Genomic DNA, 15,591 nt, shown 5'->3' on the forward strand with positions numbered 1-15,591 from the left:
AACTCTTTATCAGGTATGTTGTTTGCAAATATCTTCTCCCATTTCTTAGGCTGCCCTTTAGTTTTGTTGATCATTTTCTTTGCTATGCAGAAGCTTTTTATCTTGATGAAGTACCAATAGTTCATTTTTGTCTGTTATTTTTTTAGTTCACCAAGGATTATGTTGTTGAGTCCATTCTGAGTGGAGCCCATTTTGTTAGCATGCATTTACTGAACACGTATTATGGGTCAGGCACAGTTTTAGCTGCCTACCATCCATTACTAATCAAACCAGATGAAGATCCCTGCCTTCATGGAACTTACATTCTAGAGAGGCAATAGAGACTATACATAATAAACATAAGAGTTAATTCTCGACATTTCTAGTTGATTTTAGAAGATGGTAAGTACTAGGGAAAAGAAGAAAATAGAGTTAAGTAAATTAGATAAGGAGAATAGAAGGGAAGGGGTATAGGTTACAAGTTTCAATAGAGTAGTTAGGGGAAGGTCTCAATAAGGTGATATTTGGGTAAGGACTTGAAGTTGGAGATAGCCGAGGAAGAACATTTCAGAAGGAAAGGACAGCTAGTGCAAAAGTTTTAAGGTAGGAACATGCCTGGACTTTAGAACAGCAAGAAGTTCAGTGTGGCTGAAGCAGAGTAAATGAAGGAAGATGGTGGGGGAGGTAAATGGGTCAAAGGGCCAGGACACATAGGACCTGGTAGCCTAGGAATGACATGATGTGACTTAATTTTTAATGTAACCATCTGACTGTTCTGCTGAGATTGGGCCTTTGAGGGTGGTAGTGGTATAGGCTAGAAGCAAGGAGACCTGTCAGGAATCTATTGAAATAATTTGGGAGACAGATGATGGTAATTTGGGTCAGTGGGGTAGTATTAGAAGTAGTGAGAAGGGACTGGTTTTTGGATATATTTGAAAGGTAAGACAAAATTTCTTGAGAGCTGGATGTAGGATGTGAGATATAGAGGAGACAAGGATGACTGTAGAATTTCGACACTAACAACCAAAAACATTTGAGTTGCCATCAATGTAAATGGTGAGAAGTGTAGGTGGGATAAATTGGTGATTGAATTGATCTGTTTATTGAATAAACAAATGGAGATTTTAGGTAGGCAATTGTATAGTTAAGCCTGGTATTTGGGAAAGGGTTGGTTGGGGCTAGAGAGATGAATTTTGGAGTTATTGGCATATAGGTGGTATTTGAGATCATATCTGAATGGGATCTCCAAAGAAGTTATTATAAAAAAAAAGACAAAGTGGAAATCTGTGTGACACTCCAGCATTATATGGTAAAGAAGGAGAAGGAAGAAAAACTAACAAAAAACATTGAGAAGGAATGAGTGTTGTGATAGGAGAAACCTGGGAACTATGATTTCCTGGAAACCAGCGTGTAGAAATGAGGGAGGATCAGCTGTGTCAAGTACCACTGCTAAGTCCAAAACATAAGAACCAAGAGTTGACCATTGGGTATTTATTAGTGGAGGCGATTGGTGACCTTGATAAGAGTGATAGGAATAAAAGTGATACAAGACTGAGTGGAGTGGATTTAAGAGAAAATGGAGGTGAGAAACTGGAGATAGCATATACAGATCACTCTTGCAAGGAATTTTACTATAAGAGGAGAAAAAATGCAAAATAGAAGCTAGTGGGAAAAGTTGAAATTAGAGAGATTTCTTTTAAATACGGGAAGAAATTAAGAAGGATGTTTTTATCCGGATGAGAAAGATCCAGCAGAGAGCAAGAATTGATGACATAGAAAGGGGTATGGAGAATTGTTCTAGTGATGTCCTTAAGTGGGTGGGAGGGGTGGGATTTGGGTACAAGTGGAGAGGCCGGCTCTAGAGGAGCTACGATATGTATTTGACAGATAAAGAAACAGCGTGGAGAGATTGAGAAAGAAGAGTAAGTTTTGTGTTATTTACTTAATAGAAAATACAATATACCATGATATTTTGTATGGGAAGAAGTTATTTCTAAATAATATTCTAGATGTTAGTGGCATTGACTGCTTTGTTCTTGAATACATCAGTATAGACAATTATAGAAGCTTCCTCCTATCTTACTATAAATAATGTAAGTGGACAGTGAAATATGCAATGCTATATTGGCTAAAGTGATCCAATTTTATAACTTCATCTTCATTTTAATTAAATTCTTTCTTCTTTCTCTTAAGGATACTGTAGATGAAATGTCCTTTGAGAGTATAATGTTTCTGTTAAGACTGTGTTGGAGAATAATGGATAAAATGTATTTTTACCTTAATTCATTACAATTGAAAATTTGTATATAATTTTCCATTATAAAGTAGTCTATTTCTCCAATAAATTTTCATTTTTCTCTTTCATGGCTGGGTACTATTTTATTTGCCAAATGACAGGTTGGTATAGTAATGTAGAATGTAGATCTGTAGACAGATCTTTTTTTTTTTTTTGTAGACAGATCTTTAAATTATCTTTTTTTTTTAAATAACTTTTCTGATTTTTAAAAAAGATTTTATTTATTCATGAGAGGCACACACAGAGAGAGAGAGAGGCAGAGACACTGACAGAGGGAGAAGCAGGCTCCTCACAGGGAGCCTGATGTGGGACTCGATCCTGGGATCCCAGGATCACACTCTGAGCCAAAGGCAGATGCCCAACTGCGAGCCACCCAGGCGTCCCTATCTTTAAATTTTCAAAGCAGCAGGAGGCTTTTTTTTTTTTTTGAAAACTTTAATTGAAACCCCAGTATATAGAACAGATAATGATGCTATTTCTTTTGGACAAATATCTTTTTAGAAGTTGAAATTGATAACATTTATTTCATAAGAATCAAATAATGAGATTTTTTTTGTGATCACACAGATTGAATTTAGTAGCTAAGGATGACAGTTGCTCTCTATCAAGTGTCACCAACTTATTGATTTCTGTATTTTGTTTTAGTTAAACTATATCCAGAAAATCATGAATAATACAGAGAAGTAATTGCAAAGGATAACATTATTTAAACAGCTCACTTTATAATCTCAGGATGATTGAAAAGCATATAGAATACTTCCAGTATTATAAATGAATAAAAAAGAATCACTTCTCAAAAAGAATCACTAATATCTAATAACTAATTCAATTTCTTTAAGAAAACAGACATTCAGAATACAAAATGTTTAATAACCACCTCTATTAGTTGTAATATAGTACTACCAGACTTTCTCTATATTAACTTCTTCTTTCACAATAGACTACATATCATGATAGGCCAACATATCTAACACATGTTCTTGAGTTCTGTTTGGCATTTAATTAAGTACATGTAACACATGTGTCCTATTTGTGGAATTTGTGAAAGCATGAGCATGCTGAATCTAAATTCAACAAAAGATCAGGATGGGAAAAAAAAAAAAACCCTTCTAACCATCAGCAGATTTATAAAAAGTTTAAATGTATGCAAAGAGATGGTAGGAGAAAATGTATTCTGAGGAGGACACAAAAATGAATGGATCTAACTGTATAGCCAAAAGAAGATGGTGTGCATCATGTCAAAGTTGATTTATAACACTTAAAGATGAAGTTTGTACCTAAAATTTGCAGAACTCCTGAAACATGTCTTTGGAATACTAAGGTTCTGGAGAACACAATTTGAAAACTGCTCATTTTATGGAAAGAGCAAGAGATACAACATATTAGTGCCTGCCCAGGAATCCTGACTTATTCATGCACTAGCCATATGAATTTAGGGCATGTGATGTAAACTTACAGAGCCTTGGATTTCTCATATGCAATGTAGGGATTGTGACTATTGGCCATACCTAGTTTTTTTGCTAACATTTTTTTTTTTTTGCAATATGTTAAAGTATCAAGTATCTGATACAATATCTGGTATAGAGAAGACATGCGTCAAATGCTATTTACATCTAAACCTAATGTCTTGAAAAATAAAAAGTAGTCTCTTAATCCTTAGAAAAACAGAAAGAAAAGAGAAAAAAATATAGTCTGGGAGAGGGAGAGAGATTATGGTTTGATTTAAGGGGGAAAAAAAGTAATTTCATCACAAACAGTGATTTCCTAACAAAGAGAATAGTGAATGCATGGGATAAAATGCTTACCTTTGGAACTGAATGGAAATGTTTTCAATCTAGATTGAATGTTCTGAAACATTAAGTAATATGTATCTAATTTTATAAATCAGCTATTCCATTTTTGGAGTCAAAAATATATTTTTTTTCAATGTTCTGTTCAGCTCCCAGTAAGTATTGGGTTTCATAAAAGTAGACAACAAGAGTATAAAACTGCACTGAAAAGATACATCACCATAATGCAATTTTTTTGATGAACAACTAACCCTTTGTGATCTGGAAGGGCTGAAGAGCCTTAGAAGTGCTGTCTTCTAGTAAGCAGGCCCACCCTGGGTCAGTCAGTTTATTATTCTCAAGCTGGGACGGCATACCCAGAACTCTCTCACTGTAGATCAGGTAAAAATCTCCTCTTGCCGCAGGTCCAAATGAATCAACATCCCCTGAATGGACTCTTCTTCAAGTATAAGAGCCAGAAATATCCATGGTTTAGTGACTTTCAATTATTTAAACCCATGAGCCAACTCAGTGATACAAAAGATTACATATTAGTGGTTTCAGAACTTGGCTGCATACCAGTATCACTAAGGGATCTTGTTTAGGAGACAAGTTCACCCCCAGAAATGCTGACTCAGGTACCACCAATTGGCTTTGCTCTTCGAAGAATGCAGAGTCCCTTGTAAACAAGCTTACTGTAAATGACACTGACTACACGAAACTGCTTTACTTCTAAGGCAAACATGCTCCTTCTACAGGTCCCCAGGAGATGTGGATTTAGAATGGAGTTTAATTTATTCAACTCCTCCCTGTATTCACACTGTCTCAGCTCCTTGGGCAACTCCAGATGGCCTTCCATTGAGTAGGTTAAAAAACACCCTATTTTAGATTTTTTCCATCTTGTTTTCCTGCAAGGATCCTTAACCCTTTGTTTTATCACTGTTCCTAGAAACCCTTGGATTTTTCGCCTAGGTCTTCTGCTGGAACTTCTAGGGTTTGGAGTAAGGGTGGGATGCTGAAAGATGTGCCCTAGGTCTTGTTGATAAAGCATCTGCAAGAAAATCGGACCTTACCGTTCTGTCAAAATTGGGCTCTTTTCATGTATTCCGTGAATCTTACTATGTCAAAGAATCCCGAGTCCCACTAGTCTGTGTCTTTATTCCCCTAATTTTTATATATCTACTGCCCAGAAGGAGGAAGGAGGGGCAAGAAGAAAACAATCTTGCCCCCTTTAATTAAACATTCTTCCTGAAATTGCTTTTAATTTTCATATTTTTATGTATTTTTAAAATTATGAAGTCTTTTAAACATAAAAATATTGGGGAATAATGATGTATATCTACCCTGTCGAATGAGTAGATATCAAAATTTTGCTATAGTTGAATTCTTATATATGGTTGGTGGGGGTGTAAATGTATATAGTCATTTTAGTAAAGTATTTGACAGTAGCTACTAAAGGTGATCATGTTGTACAATTCAGAAATTCTATTCCTAGGTATATACCCAACAGAAATGTAGTTATGTACATTAACAAGCATGAACAAAAATACTTATATAGTGGTACTTATAAAGGTCAAAACCGGAAACCATCTAAATGTCCATTAAAAGAAGAAATTATGAATTGTGGTATATTCATACAATGGAGCACTAAGTAATAATGATAATAACAGGCTACTGTTGGACTCACAATATGAGTGAATCCAGTCCCTCAGACATAATATTGTATTTAGTGAATAAAGTCAGAACTAAAGCTGTAAGTTGTGTGATTCCCTTACAAAAACATCAGGCAATATTTAGTGATGGAAGTTAAAAAAAAATAGTTAATCTTCTGGAGTATTGAGGATGTTCTAGATCTTGATGTGAGGGATGTTTCCATGGGTGTCTATTCACTGTGCAAAGAGATATCATTGATCTATACACTTGAAATTTGTGTACTTTATATTATATAGGTTATGCTTCAATTTAAAAGTTCACAAAAAAGGAAGAAAATAGGTGAATGACTTTTGGCTTCCGAAATTATAAAGTGTCAAAAGGGTAAATAGGGAAAAATACAAACTTATCTACATTATAATGAAACATTTTTTAAAGATTTATCTATTTATTTTAGAGAGAGAGAGTGGTGGGGGGAGTGACAGAGGGAGATGGGGAGAGAGTCTTGAGCAGACTTTGCTGAGCCCTACATGGGGCTCAATCTCCCAACCTTGAGATCATGACTGGAGCTAAAACCAAGAGTCAGATGCTTAACTGACTGTGCCACTCAGGTACCCTCGTTATAATAAAATTTAAAAACACTAATTACACTGAGAAACTTCTATTAAGTTCAAAGAGAAAGAGCTGATTATGAACAAAGAGACAAGGATAACAAGGAAACTTCAGGTTTCTCAACAACAATGAAAGCAAAGAGAAATAGGAATATTTTAAAACCATAAAGTAAATGGGAAAAAACCCCTCACTGTGCCTATAATTTTATTTATTTTATTTATTTTTAAATATTTTATTTATCTGAGAGTAAGAAAGAGAGAGAGAGAGAGAAAGAGAGAGAGCACACAAGCATGGGGGAGCAGTAGATGGAGAGGGAGAAGCAGACCTCCCCTGGAGCAGGGAGCCCAAGTAGGGCTCAGTCCTAGGACCCTGGGATCATGACCTGAGCCAAAAGCAGATACTTAACGACTGAGCCACCCTGACCCCCTATAATTTTAGATCTAGCCAAATTTTCATTTGATGTGAGGCTATTATATATTGAGTTTCTTCAGCCTTAGTATTTCTACCATTCCTTAATTTTTGAAAAATTCTGAGCCAATATGTCTTCAGTCATTGCCTCTTTTGGATTCTCTTAATTTGCTCTATCTGGAACACCTCTGAAATTTATGGTAGAATTTCTTCTATCATCCATGTCTCAACCTCATTTCATCTTTTCTTCAATTATCTCTGGCTGCATTCTGAGTATTTCTCCAAATCTGGCTACTAGTTCACTAATTTTCTTTTGTATCTGATTGGTCTTCCATTTAGAGATTTTTCAATTTCGTTGATTATGTTTTAGTTCTAGAAGTGTATTTTGTTCTTTTCCACAATGCTAGTTCCTTTCCTGAATGTCTTGTTCTTTTACTTCCTTTCCCCTCCTTTAACTATTTATTCATCATTATGGATTGAATTAAGTCTTTCCCCTGCTCAAGAAAATCATACATTGAAGTCCTAATCTACCTCAGAACGTGACTGGATCTGAAAATAGGGTCTTTAAAGATAGAATTAAGTGAAAGTAAGATCATTAGAGTGAATCCAAATATGACGGGTATCTTTATAAGAAGAGGAGATTAGGACATAAAGATACACACTGGAAAGACCATGTGAAGACAGGGAGAAGCTGGCCATCTGTCAGCTAGGAGCGAAGCCTCAGAGGAAACTAATCTTGCTGACGCTCTGATCTTAAGACTTCTCACCTTCAGAACTGTGAGAAAATAAATTTCTGTTGTTGAAGTCACTCAGGCTGTGATACTTTGCTGTGGCAGTCCTAATAAACTAATATAATGCAGTTTTTGTTTTTGTTTTTAACTTGCTGCTTGTAATTTCTGATAACTTTTATTCAAATTTCGTGTTATGTTACATTCCATTATGTTGTTTTCTTTTTCTTTCCTTTCCTTTTCTTTTTCTTTTTCTTTTTCTTTTTCTTTTTCTTTTTCTTTTTCTTTTCTTTGTAATGTGAGCTCATCGTAGAGTTTTCTTTTCCTATAGGGATCGCATGTGGCCTAGGTAGTGTTCCTATCTTTCCAGAGTAAATTTGAGTTTGCTTTGTTAAGTAGTCCAAGGGTCTCAATGGATAAAGAACATTCTTAATAATAATTGTTCTACTTTGGGATTCTAAAGCTTTGTAGTTGTATACGATATGCCAGGTGGAATTTGTAGAGGTACTTACAGTGGTCATTCCTAAGGAGAATCCTCCTTCTACCCCCAACCCCCACCAAAACAGGCAAGTATGAGCTTTTTTTTCTCTTTGTGCTGGTGGCAAACCTTTTTCTAGCCCCATTTTCCCAGAGGTGCAGATCTAGGATTCTCATTTAATTCTGACTGTTTCAACTGGTTCTGAAAAAACGTATCTACTCCTATGAGACAAGCACCGGCCATTTCTCTCTCCCTGCTCCCTGCCCTACCTTAGGCAGATACAGAGATAGCTTAGGTACATTTCCTTGTTTCCAGTTCCCTCTTCAATTCAGAGAGTTGGGTATTTCCTTTTCTTTTTTGGATATCTCATATATACATTAAAATTAAATATTTTCATAGTTTATGAATATTTATTGTAAGAGAAGTTCAGATCATATTATTCTGCTATCTTGATATAACCAGAAGATTCTTCTTGAGAGCTCGAATGCTAGAGGAATTTCAGCCATAAGATTTTTTGTTTTGTTTTGTTTTTAAGCTGTAAGAGTTTAGTTTTGTTTACAGTTCATGATCTTCAGGGCAAACAGGATAACTTAAGATTGTTTCAATTCCAGTACTTTTTGTTTTCTTCTTCTTTTTTTTAACTGACCTGGTTCTTACAATATATGTCCCAATCCATATTAGTAAGCACATACGAGGTTTGGATTGAAGTGTTCCAAAGCTTTGCCCTTTTCCTTCAGATTCTATTCCAAGAGAAATTTTAACCATTTGATCTTTGCATGGGAAAAAAAAAAAAATCTGCTGAGCCCAATATTTGCCACATTTATTATACTTGGAACAATACATTAGCCTCTGTTGATATTAAAATTAGAATTACTGCTTTCAAAGTTTATTTATTCTTCAGAAATTTTCAAAACTTATTTTTTTCTTTATTTATATCCTTTTTTCCCCTTTCACTTACTAATATCTCAAACTTCTCAGGCCATGGTCCATTTTATTTTCCTCTGTTAATCGCTTTTGTAGCATTATCAAAATTAGTATCACCTCAGAATATAATTTATAAATGTTTATTCCTCTTTCCAAATAATTAATTAGCATGCTACACAAAGCAAGGGTTACCCCTGGCCTCTGTGCCATCCCATTAAATATCTTCTCTCAGTTCAGGATGCTGATATTTTCGTTATTTGCTATTTCAATCTCAGTGACAGGTTGCTTAATCAAATCAATTTTAAAACACTTTCTTGGAGGGCTTTATAAGGCAGGGTTTCAAATGTCCTAGTAAGACTCACTACTTACTGCTACTGAATTGGTTACTGGTATTGTTTTTCCCTAAGTTAAAGCCTATGGCTATTTAGTCAATTTTGTAGTCATAATTTCATTGTGCTTTCCAGTTTTTCATTCATCTTTTTGTTCAAGGTTTTGCTGTATTTTTCAAAAATGAAAATTCCTTTTGGAGAATCTGGAAATTTACGAGGAGAAGCAAATTATATATATGTGAAGATTAATGAGAGCTCTACCGAAACAGTATAAGAGATGGTTAGTAAGGTTTTATGGCCAATATAAAAGTAAAATTCGTAAATAAATTGATCTTACCCCAGCCATCTATATCCATTTAGATATGGTGTGGGCATATAAATAAGGATGAATCACATAGCAAAACACTGAGCCAAGAATCCTACCATGTAGTATGATTAACCCATTTCTCCCTTTCTCACCTCCACTCCAGTTCTCTTCCAGGGTTATCTTAGCTAATGTTCTTGTGATACACACAAAGGGGAGAACTTCTGACTGCTTACTATGTACTGTGCTGTGGATTCAGGTGAATAAGACATACCCACGTTGAGCCAACAATTACTTCTCAGTCCTTGAACTTCCTGGCATCTCAGCAACTTTTCACACTGTTGACCATTCCTTCCACCTAGGCATACTTTGAATCTTTGGCTTCTACACACCATTCTTGCTTTGTGTCTTACATACACAGTGATTCTTTCTTGGACTTTCTTCCTAGTGCCTCCTCTTTTCCCCTGCCATTTTATGTTGAAGTGCTGTGGGGCTTAGACCCTGGCCTTCCTCTTTTTCTTACATGTACTGTCTTGGTGATCCCATCAAGCTGATGCCAACTTCTTTTTCTTTCTTTTTTTTTTCAGTTGCTCAAGCCAAAGGTCATGCAGTTATACTGCTGTCCTTCCCTCACACTACACATTAATCTGTTAGGGAATCCTTTGTGTTCTATTTCCAAGTATAACTAGTCTCGTTACTTCTACCAGTACCACCTTCCTTTGAGTTATCCTTATGTCTATTCTTACTACATTAGCCTTCTAATAGGGATTCTTGTCTCTATCTTGTCAGTTTAACCTTAAATTAGGTGTCAGAATACACTTTTTAAAATTAAATTACTATGTCATTCCTTTGCTCAAGGTCCTGCAATGCAGCTTATTTCGCTTAGGGGAAAAGCCCAAATCTTATAACAGCCTAAAGGAACTCATGATCTTAAACCCATTATACCTCAGTGACTTTCTTCCCCTGCTACTCTCTCCTTACTTCCATTGCTTTAGTTACACTGGCCAACTTGCTGTTCCTCAAAAAAACTAGGCAACTCCCACCTAAGTGCTTTGAGCTAGTCTATGCCTGGAATGCTCTTCCTCTTGAATTCCTCTTTGGGATCCTCATGTCTTTGTTTGCATATCACCTTATCAATGATCCCACCACTGACCACACTATCAAATACTGCCCTGACCCCCAACACCTGCATGCATCCCTACTCAATTTGTTTTTGCTTCCTTTTACTAAAGGTACACTTTAATTATATTTAAAACGTGGTGTAGCCTTTGTCTCTTTCCACTAGAATGTAAGTTCCTTTATGGCAAAAAAAATTATTTTGTACTCTAAGGTATCCTAAGAACCAAGAACATTCTCAGAGCATAATAGATGCTTAGTAGGTATTAATGAGGAGAAACAATAGTCTATGAAGAGAGATAGAAAAAAATGAAGATTATTGCAATATATTGTAATAAATTCTGAGATTGGTATGTATTAGGTGCCAAAGAAGAACAGAGACATCTAGTCTGTTCTGGGGATTCAGGGAATAACCGGAACAGAATATTGAAATATTGGTAGGTTTTAGCCATTGGAAAAGTTCTTGGTGGAGAAAATAGAAAGTGCAGAGACACTTAAAAATGTAAAGTTGTGCATTGAACGATGATGTTTGGACAAAGATGTTAGTTTAGTTTTGGAATGTTACTGTAGAGGTGCCTGGTGAACATTTACATGAATGAGATCAATGAACAGAGAGATCACTGGTCTAAAAACATACACCATGGGTGGCCAGGTAGAACTTAGCATCAGAGAGATGAAGAACTTCCTCTGATTATTTTAAAGTTATTCTTAATAATCCCCACCCACAAAAACAAACAAACTAAAACACAACAGCTTTGCGGGCTTGTTCTATACACAAACAGCCAATCTTCCTTGATAGTAAATTCACAAAACTGAGCACATATAAAGAGTTAGTGGTTGTAATTTTAAAAAGTTACATCAAAGCTTATTTGCTACAGATTTATTACTATACATAATCGTTTCTTTGTTGTATAATTATATGCATGATAAATTGCCCATACAAATTACTTTAATTAGATAAATTTTACACAGTCCAATCTTAATTTGTGTTTTCTTTTCAAACTTTTGCTCTCTGAAGTCTATATCAATTTTCATGATAACTCATGCTATCGGATTGCTACTATTCCACTGCTGCTCCAACTCACCTTCCCCATCCCTACCCACATAGATACTGGTACACAAAGATCCAGGATCTTATTTCTTAGAGCCTAGGTGTCTCATTCATCCATGGCTACGGACTAAATTGTGTCCCCTTACATTTATATGTTGAAGCCCTAACCCCCAGTGTGACTATCTTTTGAAATAAAGCCTTGAGGGAGATAACTAAGGTCAAATGGGGTCATAAGAATGGGGCCCTAATCCAACAGGGCTGAAGTCCTTGTAAGAAGAGGGAGAGACATAAAAAAAAAAATCTCTCTGCTCATGCACAGAAAAGAGATCATGTGCAGATACAGTGAGAAGGTGGCCATCTACAGCTTAGGAAGAGATATTTCATCAGAAACTGAATCTGCCAGGATCTCAAAAACTGTGAGAAAATACATTTTTGTTGTTAAAGCCATCCCATCGCTTATATTTTGTTATGACAGTGAAACCAGAATAATATACCTTCTTATGCTATGCATGTGCTTCCCACATGCCTGCTGGTGTTCCATAGTTAAGTTTTTTCATGTTGGTTATAAATTCCCACTCATTTGTTTTTTCATTAAACAATTTGTTTAACAGATATTTGTTGAGTATCAGTTATGAGCCAAGTGTTGTACTGCAAGTTTGGGAGACAGAGGAGAAAAGCAGAGGCAGACCCTTGTCCTGATGGAATTTATAGTCAGTAGAGGAGAAGATAATAAAAGAAGTAGACAAACAGATCTTGATTCAACTTATAATTCATGATTTGAAGGGATTGTACAGATTGAAATGCTAAAAAATAATAGAGTGGGTAAGAGTTTAAGAGAATGTGATTCTCAAACCAAAGCGGTTGGGGAAGACTTTTCAAAAATGTGACAGAGCCTGCCATGCAAGGAACTGTGGGGGGAAAGCTTTGGTAGGGAAACACATTTCAGCTCTGTTTGAAAACCTGAAAAGAGGCCATAATAGGGGAAGAGTAGATAGATGGGAAGAGAGTAGATCTTGTGGAAGCAGATTCAATTTTATTCTTGAAAAGCAGGTTCAGTTTTATTCTTGAAATATTGGGAAGCCATTCTAGTGTTTTAAGGAAAAGAAAATATTATTGATGATTTCAAAATATGCCTCTGGCTGCTCTCAGGAAAATTTTTGAAGATGAGTGTAAGTGATGGCAGAGGGGTCTTAGGTCACCACTCCAGTGCTCTAGGAAAGAGGTGACTATAGATTGCTCTAGGATGATGGCAGGGAAGATGGAGAAATGGAGGAGCTCCACCAGTTTTTAATACAGCAGGCATTCTGAACCATAATGCTGTGGGGTTGTCAGTTTATATGCTATGCTTCAAGAACAGTGGAAGTCAAGATGAGACTGCAGGACAGATGTTGAGTAACAGGTAAAGGAAGAGAGAATAGGGGCACCTGGATGGCTCAGTCAATTAAGTGTTCAACTCTTGGTTTCGGCTCAGGTCATGATCTCAGAGTCCTGGGATTTAGCTCCTTGTCAGGCTCCATCCTCCACGCCCAGTGTGGAGTCTGTTTCTCTCCCTTAAATAAATAAATAAAATCTTAAAAAAAAAAAAGAGAGAGAGAGAGAATAGCTTGGGTCCCTGGCTTATGTAGTTGTTTTTCCCTTCCATAAATATTAATTGAATGCTTAAATATAAATGAACACTAGTCAGGGTGTGAGGGCTGCAACTATGTAAGGGATAGATCTGATTGGTGCCTTCTTGAAATTGGTAGTACACTGGAGAACAGGCAAGTAAACAGAGACATAGTATGATGGTGGTAATGGAACTTTAAGTATATAGATCTTACAAGGGCAAGAATAAATTGTAAGCAGTAAAATTTTTAAAAAGATTTTATTTATTTGACAGAGAGTGTGAGAGAGCACAAGTAGGGGATGTGGCAAAGGGAGAGGGAGAAGCAGGTTCCCTGCTGAGCAGAGAGCCCAACACTCCGGCTGGATCTCCGGCTGTATCCTAGGACCCTGGGATCAAGTCATAAGCCAAAGGCAGGTGCTTAACTGCTTAACTGGCTGCACTACCCAGATGCCTCATTAGTAGTAAAATTGAAACTAAGTCAAGGATGATTAGAAGTAAAAGGATTTAATGCTAAATTATGGAAAGGGCTTCAGTGTAAAGGAAGATGGGAGAGAAGAGGGGCAGGCATCCTCTCAGGCTTCCTATAGGCACAGTGACAGCAGCTGCCATTCCCGCCATCAAAAAAGCCCTAAATGGCACAGTCAGTGAATCTTAGGAACTGCTCAGCCTTCCCAACTCAGAAAACCAATCTACCCTTTAGTGAACTGCCTACTAACAGTGTTAAAAGCCTTCCTTTCTGTAATTAGAAACAATAAAGTGTCAATGGGTAATTATGATATACACATAAAGAATGAGTATGAAAAATACCAGTTGTTCCTATTTTGACAAGGAAATTGTAGAAGGGGACGTGGATGAAACTTAAAAAAATATGTAAAAGAGAAGCTAGAGACACTTTACTGGGCCAATAATTTTTTTCAATTTGACATTAACAGATGATGCTCTTATGGCTTTGAATTTACAATTTCGTTCTAGTGGTAGGACCTTTCCTTGCTCAGTGACCAAGACCCATCTTCCTTATATCCTGGGACTCGGAAGCAAAATTTTGTTTTTATTTTATTTTATTTTATTTTTTTGTTTTTAATGATGGTAAGGCAATTAAACATGAAATCTATCTTCTTAACAAATGTTTAGATAAAATACAGTATTGATAGGTACAGGCATGATATTGTATGGATCTCTAGAACTTAACTTACCTTGCATAGTTGAGACTTTATGCCCATTGAATAGAAACTAAGGAGAGAGTTCTTTGGCTCCTCTCCTTGGTTCCCCAATTTGATAAGCTCCCAGGACTCTAGGACTTCCCAGACTCAGGCTCAGTTCTGTGTTTGCTGATCATCCCATACAGTCATATTAACTAGATTTCCTCTGCCATATACTTTTGAAAACAATTGGGTTCCTGCTCTGTTCAATGGGTATGTCTAATCACTGGATCCTGGCTCCATTCTGTTGGTCCATCCTGCTGTGCACCTAGAAGCACAGTAATATAAATCTTATACTTGATTTTAGGAAAAACTTCTCATTCATTGTCACAGGTAGAACTAAAACTAAGCAGTAAGTGGGAGAAACTGTTATCCAGAGAGGGAGTTAAAAATACACATCTAACAAAAATACTCAGGTTGGGTAACGAGCCAAGCATTCCCAAATTTATTCTGTCTTCCTACACTTCTATCGCTATTTTTATCTTTGTTCTCCCAATCATCACTCCATTAGACCTTAACAGATTTCTTTTTCTTTCCTTTAGATAGAATAGGAATTCGTTTGGGTAAAGATGTAAAAGGTGAATTTATAAAATAAGATCTTTTTTCTTTGTGAATTTTTAATATAGTTGTTTATTTTCCTTTTCAAGTCTGTTCTTTCAGTGGCCCAAGCCATAGATGACTCCAATAATCTAGAAGTTTTACTATGATGAAAAAAGTTCTTATGGACATACACTAAACTAGAATTCAAAATATAAGATCATTTTTCTATTCTGTTTTTTATTAACCCTGACTTTACAATGCATTTTAACCGCATTTTTCCATAGATAAAATGGAGAAAATACTAACTTGGACACTGTGAGGATAATTTGGTAATGTCTAAAAAATTTTATAGTTTGCCACATAAAATTACTATTAACATCTTAAACATATTTTAATTAAAAGAAATGGATATTTTTGAACATGTATTTTTCACTTGGTCTGTCAAAAATCACCATATATCATATCCACAAATAACCTTATTAAAAAAATCATTGGAATTGCTGTGAGATTACTGAAGAGTAGTTGTGTGACAAAATTGTATGCTAAGTATGAACATGTTTTCAATTTGAAACTGGCCTGGAAAATGACATTAGTGACACTTC

Source organism: Canis lupus, chromosome 7, assembly GCF_011100685.1.
Source record: "Canis lupus familiaris isolate Mischka breed German Shepherd chromosome 7, alternate assembly UU_Cfam_GSD_1.0, whole genome shotgun sequence".
In the NCBI taxonomy this organism is placed as follows: domain Eukaryota; kingdom Metazoa; phylum Chordata; class Mammalia; order Carnivora; family Canidae; genus Canis; species Canis lupus.